Raw genomic sequence first — 5835 nt, 5'->3', positions numbered from 1 at the left:
AAAAAAAAAAATTAACCTCCATTTTTTCAGTAATAGCTGGAATTTTGATTTTTTAATGGATTTTTTTGGGTAATATTTTCCTATAATAGTGTGACTGTAAGACATAGAATAGAAAAATAGGAAAGGTAAAGCTCATACAAATTGCTAGGAGGAGCTTGCTCAATTTATATGTTTTTGAATTTTATGAATTAAAACTCCTTTATGTGTGGGAGATGAAATGTAAGCATAAAGTTAATTAAGAGGGGATATGGAAGCTCCTAACTAATTTGTATGTGAAGATTAATGGATACATAGCCACACTAGTTTTTCTCCCATCTTTTAAAACATTATATCTGTCATCACACATAGTTACAATATTTTTTTTCTTGTGATGTGAACTTTTAAGATATACTTTCTTAGCAGCTTTCAAGTATGCAATACAGTATTATTAACTATAGTCACCATGCTGTACATTGCATTGTTGTAATAGACACTTTGCGGGGGAAGGCAAAAATTAAGCTCTCTGAGGACCTCAGTTATTTTATTATTCATAGAGTCATATAGTAATGGATGGGAACCAAATGATTAAAAACATAGATAACTTCCTAATAGAAGTGTACCATCTTGCATTTCTAATGCTTTGGCATTCTTCTTGGTTTGGGCCTTTTCAAAAAAGATGACATAATCGTGTTGCTTCCAAAGATATTCTTTAGGCCTGAAAAAAAAGAAACAAAAAATTTAGCTTTAGGGTGATAAGGTAACTCTGTCTTAAAAATAAGCATCCCTGTAATTCTCCAGCAAGCTAAATGTTCAACAGTGTCCTTTGAAACACTGAGAAAATGAGAAATGAGAACAGCTGGCTACTAGGCGGCAGCGTCTAAAGCTATGACAGTTTGCTTTGCTCAATTGACTTCTGTACTGAAGTCTTTAATCATGGCAGTTTCATAAAGTCCAATTGACAAAATTCAAAGCCAACAAAAATAGATATTAAAATTTGAAGTCTCTACTGATTTACTTGCTAATTAACTTCAAGTTTCCCTTGCAACATTCTCCTCTGTGTATTTTTGAAAGCGATAGGATAGTCTTATGTTAATTTATATACTACAGAGCATTTCTTCTCATTTTTACCATTGTGTGAAATACCCTTTTTCCCTTTAATTTATTTAAAAGATCGAAGCTAATATTCCAAGGTGTTTTACAGAATTTTGAATAGAAACCTTGGTTCTTTCTTGACTGTTGTCTGAGGGAGCATTTCCACCAGCTCTGGAATTTCTGCAGTTGTCTGTATCCACTTTCTCTTTCAAGGCCGGTGGCATGGTCCAAGCCGACTGTGGAGTTCCAGCATAACTCGAAATGGTGACTTCAGGACTATGACTCAAAATATTTACTTCACTCATACTATGCCCTGGATTAGCTGCCAGTTTCAGCCAGGTCATGAATGAACTTCTTGTCAGCTTGGAGAGCAGGCTGTCCTTTTCTTTCTCCCCACCCACCTCTATTCACATTTCCTCTAAGTGAAACTTCTGCTTGATGTTAAATCAAGTATTTTAAGACTTGGTTTCTGGAAAAAAAAAGTTCTGAATGGTAAAAAAGAGCTTCCTGTTGAGCCAACTTCTTGAAAATATGGTTATTTGAGGTTAGGAGCCTGTCGAAGCTGAAGACATTCAACAATGGGTAATACACCTTTTTTTTGAAGACTGTTGACTGAGTTTTGGATTCCAGTGTATGCCAGTGCATTATATCCAAATATATTTGATTTGTATGATAATGTAATTGAAAGTACATTTAACCACATGGTGCTTTAAAACACGACTGTTGTTTTGAGGCATATCTAAGTTTTAGTAAAGCTTTAGGTTTTTCAAATGTACTTTTTTAATCAAAAAGAGCCATGGTGCCTCATGTTTTATCACTTTTGACTGGTGCTTTTTCATTTTCATTAAAGACTTAGTAAATACCTTGCCCTGTGGAAAGAACTATGGAATTTTGTGCTGCAGAATACTTGATGATGAAAGTAAAACCAAAGATATAAAAAATGTGTACTGCTCTTCTGTGACATTTTCTAACTTAAACTAAACTTGATGTTCACAAAGGTAGATATCCATAATTATGGTGGCAGGGGATGTTTTCAATCCTTTTTAAAAATAGGAAATAGAACACGATAGCCACAAGAAGCATATGCTATTTGACAGTGCGCAGCAGCGGCCTATGCCACCACATGCAAATTTAGAGAAAAGTCTGTTTGTTTAGGGGAGAAAAAAAATCATGAAGGCAATTTTTCAAAGTGGTGGGTAGAGAACTGGATGACATTTTATGAAGAGGACACGTCTCTTCCACCTTTCAGCAATATAAAGGAAAATTGCGTAGCGTAGAGGGCAATTCAGAAACCATGTGAAGCTCATTCTTAGCATGGCATAAAAGCTCCTCCTGACCCTTCTCTCTAGTCACAGTGAACCCACACAATTCTCTAAAAAAGCCAAGGATTTTGTCTTGAGCCAGAAAGCATTTCCTCTCTTGTATGGTGCCACCTGTTTCCCATGATTCATTACACATTCCTCTACCTTCACACCACCATAATTGTCCCACGTGTTAGATATTTCCTGCAGGGGCAAACTAAAATTTCATCATGCATTAGGGTCATGAGTGGACAACTATAACTGAATTTTCAGGTAGGGTTTGAATCAAGAATGGAAGGAATGAAGGTTTGAGTCAAGAAAGGAAGAAATGGCATTTTCAGGTAGGATTTGAATCAAGAATGGAAGGAATGAGGTTTTCCTGGTCAGAGGGCCTTGCGTCCAAACGCCTGCAGGTGGGGATGAGCGTGACTTGTTCAAGAACTGGGGACCGAGGGTAAGGGAACTCTTACATATAAAAATAAGTACATCTTGAAGCCTTGGCAAAAATTTATCTATTAGAGTAATATTCTGTAATACACACCATTTTATAGAGGGTTTAATACCTTAATTTAGCAATGAGCCCATGGCTCAGACCCAAACTGCCCTATGCTGAGCTTCTTGTATATAATGGAAGAGGAAGTAGATGTGACTCTGAGGGTATACGTAGATTTCTTAAATGAAAATAGAAATATTCCTAAATTTGAAACCGAAGGAGATATAGAGGTTGATTAAATAAACTGCTGTATGGCTGTATAATGATGTACTACACAACAGTGAAATGCTTCTGTGGGTCTACCTTTATTGACATTGTTACATGGAAAAAGGGTACACACATTTATATAATAATAACTTGAAAATTTTAAAACTATTGGCTTAAAGTACCTATTTTACATATAAAGGGATATGCATGTGTTCATGAAACAAGTCTTAAGGATAGATACCATATTGTTAGCAGAGGTCCTTTCTTTCTGGTGGGATTGTGGTATTTCGATTTGTCTTTATATATGGCTGTATTTTATATTGTATGTTTTAATTTGTTTTGTAATATTTTGTAATCAGAATAAATACAATAAAGAATTCAAATAAAGAGGAATAGAAGATACCCTGTTATTGGCCTTATAGTACATACAGCGTGTACTTGTTGATTGCTATACTTTTATTTTGAAAAATTTCAAACTTATAAAAAAACTGAAATTGTAATGCTATGAACAACAATACACCCTTCCTAGATTCACCCATTGTTGCAGACATTGTGAAACTTTACTCCTAAATGCTTTACCATATGTCTTCTAAGAACTAAGACCTTCCCTTATATAACACATTATCTTTAATTACAGACTAGAAATGTGTCATTATTACAGTACTATTATCTACTGTATAGTCCATACTTAAATTTCCACAATTATCCTTTGTAACTTAAAAAGATCTTTAGACACAAGATTCAATCAACAATCACATCTCACATTGGTTGTTTTGTCCCATTGTTTTCTTTTCATCTTGAACAGTTCCTACTTTTTTTGTCTTTCGTGACATCACTGAGGAATCTATATCAGGTGTCTTGTTGTCAGGAATACTTGTATTGGCAAGAAGATACTGATGTTGGTTCTGGACCATTTTGATTTTGAAATTGAAAGTTTTAGAGATTATGAGAAAATATATGGAGCTCACTGATGTCGTACTTCTGTTCAACCTAGGATTTCCTCCAATATAGAAAAGCTTCGCTTCTGCTTCTGCCTTGCTGAAAAGGCCTTTTTTTTTCTTCTTTAAAGGAAAGCAGAAGTAGGAAGTAGCAAATGTGAGGATGTTGCACTTTTTGTTCAGATACATTAATTAGCGCATAATCTTGATCCCTCAGGCAAAGATTACCTGTTTTTCCTGATGTTGTGGTCTCAAGGGACAGTGAGTAGAAGGAACCTTTCCAAGCACCATCTTTTTCTTGCTCAAACTGAGTTTCTCCTGTTTTATTAATGTAAGGGATGGTTCAAATGGGGGGAGGAGGAAATGACTTCATTTCTCTCGTGGATGGGGGAGAGAACAAGGAAAATTCATATGCACTGTTTGTTTGTTTGTTTGTTTTTTAATGAATTGAGTATTTTAGATTCCACATATAAGTGATATAATGAAGTACTATCTTTCTGTGCTGGGCTATTTCACTTACCATAACGTCCTTCAGATTCATCCGTGTTGTCTCACCTGGCAGGATTTCCTTCTTTTTTATGGCTGAATAATATTCCATTGTTTGTATATACCACATTTTATTTTTCTATTCATGTATCGATACACATTTAGGTTGCTTCCATATCTTGGCTATTGGGAATAATACTGCAGTGAACACAAGAGTACAGATATCCCTTCGAGATGATTTTATTTCCTTCGGATGTATATCCAGAAGTGGGATTGCTAAAGCATGCGATAGCTGTATGTTTAATTTCTTGAGTAACCTCTATATTCTTTTCCATAGCAGCTGTGACAATTTACATTCCTACTAACAGTATATAAGGATTCCCTTTTCTCCACATCCTTGCCAACACTCTTTCTTTTTGATAATAGCCACCCTAACTGGTGTGAAGTGGTATCTTCTTGTTGTTTCGATTTGCATTTCCATGATGGTTAGTTAACTCATTCCACTCTTAACTGTCTCGATCTGGAAATGATACCTGCCGCTTCTGCTCTTAGCTTATTGGCAAGAACTAGTTATGTGGGTTTCAGCTAACTATGGGAGGGTGGGAAATGTAAGGGAGTGCGTGGACTATGTAGTGATCTGTAGGGCACTACTGTGTATTGTTTCCCATGGGGACAGCATGGGGAACATAGACTTCAGAGGCAAGCCAACCATTGTTGGGAAACCTCAGTTTTCACAGTGAAGGGCATGTAGCTGGTTCCATTTCTTATCCTTCCTTCTACTTATAAAATGGTGCCTTCGTGGCCACTGATGAAGAACAATGGTGTTAGACTACAGAGAGAGAGAGACCTTTGGAGATGGACACATTAGAAATTTTTTTTCAAAAAATGAAAAAGTTAAAAGATTACAGTGAACAAGGTTACATCCTTCATGTTGCCTATAAGACACCAGGCATTATTGAAATTTTCATTAATTATTTATAACTTCAATTGATGTTGAGTCTTTAAATAGAATCAAATAACCATAAACACTAGCTTAGATGGTAATTTAGGGAACAGGTTTAACCAAACCTTTTGATGATATTTACATGTTGGCTGGCACTCTTAAAGTTGACACTTTTCTGCTGTATTTGTCTAATGTAGTTATTGAAATATATGTTTATAACAAATGATTATTATAGATTTTAAGAGGAACAAGCTAGATTTTAAAAAGTCTCTCCTAATCAAAATACTTTATGCATATATTTCTCTAATTTTTCCCTTGACCTGATCAGCTTTTCCATGGAAAAGATTCTTAGCTTTTCTTTCTTCCTTTTTTTCCTACCTTTCTTTTCTTTTCTTT

At 35.3% G+C, this 5835-nt stretch overlaps 1 protein-coding gene across 2 annotated transcripts in view; it reads left to right on the top strand.

The window, feature by feature from the left end:
• The window catches only part of ITGAV (integrin subunit alpha V), an 81072-nt gene that overhangs the window by 25328 nt on the left and 49909 nt on the right, over positions 1-5835 (top strand). The gene's annotated exons all lie outside the window — the stretch shown is intronic.

The sequence above is a fragment of the Hipposideros armiger genome, unplaced genomic scaffold (assembly GCF_001890085.2).
Source record: "Hipposideros armiger isolate ML-2016 unplaced genomic scaffold, ASM189008v1 scaffold_660, whole genome shotgun sequence".
Classification (NCBI taxonomy): Eukaryota; Metazoa; Chordata; class Mammalia; order Chiroptera; family Hipposideridae; genus Hipposideros; species Hipposideros armiger.
This window is presented reverse-complemented; position numbering and strand designations above follow the sequence as displayed.